Source organism: Argiope bruennichi, chromosome 2, assembly GCF_947563725.1.
Source record: "Argiope bruennichi chromosome 2, qqArgBrue1.1, whole genome shotgun sequence".
Taxonomy (NCBI): Eukaryota; Metazoa; Arthropoda; class Arachnida; order Araneae; family Araneidae; genus Argiope; species Argiope bruennichi.
In genome coordinates, this window is record NC_079152.1 from 54,330,228 (window position 1) to 54,331,770 (window position 1,543).

Here is a 1,543-nt window from a genome sequence, read left to right on the forward strand (position 1 = left end):
GATAAGAATTGAAGAGAGTATCAAAATTCCCACCGATATAACAAAATCACTGTGAGACGTGACAGATGGAGATGATTATAATTTTATTCAGGTAAAAAAATAACAAGTAAAAAAAGGGTAAAACAATTGTATTACATCAAATCTATATGACATAACAACTTAACTTTGATCCTTAACAGATTTAAATTATCTTCCAGTGCTTATGAGGACTTCGCCTAGATTGAAATAGTATACTTTTAATAAAGTCAGCTCTATACTCATATGACAAATGTGAAATGCATAGCAACATGTCCATTTTTGGAACCCATAATATTATCTTGTAAGATGTAAAATCACAACACAGAATAAAACGATATGCAATTCAATACGCCATGCGTGATTACGTTCTCATGTGATTATATTGTTAATCATAGCCGACTACTCTGACCCGTCCGAAATATCTGAATGACAGGATGACGCGACAGTATTGGTGGTAACAAAGGTCGAGTCCTAAGGATCACTACCGACCACGATACAATCCCTCCCGTAGGAGGCACACCTCGTCATCGATAAGAGGTAGTCACCCCATACCATTTTTATACCGATCAGGGCAGCGAAAACCTATCACCATCCCATAAACTTCTTATCTCCATACCTGAGCTGCCACCGGGGGGGGGGGGGATAATTATGTTGTTAAGTACATTGCTTCAGTGTCATCAAATTTCATTTGAATGCGAAACTGAATAAAATTTAATGAGTACTCTATGTCTTCTTCATGATTCACAAGTAGGGTTTATTACGTGTAAAATATTTAGAATATTTATTAGTTTTCATTATTTATTAGTTTTCATTATGTATTTAAGATATTTAGAATATTAATTATTTTTATTTATTAATGTTGTATTTAACTTTGCAGCAATGTGAAAAGAATTGAGAAAATATTCTAAACCTCCTTTCATCGATTAGTTGGGTCAGTTAGAGTTTGATAAATTGATATCAAAATTTCATACCAAATTGTATCTATCTACCTTTTGGATTATAGTGTTCGCATTCACACAAAGAGAAAATAAAAAGTCAGCTGGTTTATGGATTCAATTCACACTTAAATACCCTTCCTCAGTGGCACGACTGCCCCGGGTGGGCCCTGGCCTTGTCAAGTTTTTTCTTCCAGGCCTCTCTTTTCTTCACCATGGTCCTCCAGTTAATCCATGTCTTAAAGTGGTGAAGTCCCCTTATAGGCAATCAACCCATCTGAGGTTGGGTCGGTCCCTAGTTCTACTTCCAGTGGGCTTGGCCAAGAATATTATCTGCATTGTACGCTCCCTGTTCGTCCTAATAATGTGGCCAGCCCATTTCATCTTTTGGATTTTTATGTATTTCACAACGTCGGGTTCCTTGTAGGCACGGTAAAGTTCTAAATTCCAGCGTCTATACCAAACACCATCAACTTGTATTTCTCCAAAAATAGCTCTTAGTATTTGCCTCTCAAAGACACCAAGGGTATTTTCATAATTAAATATGAACCTAGCAATTTAGCGTAAACATCATGTATAGAAAATCACTC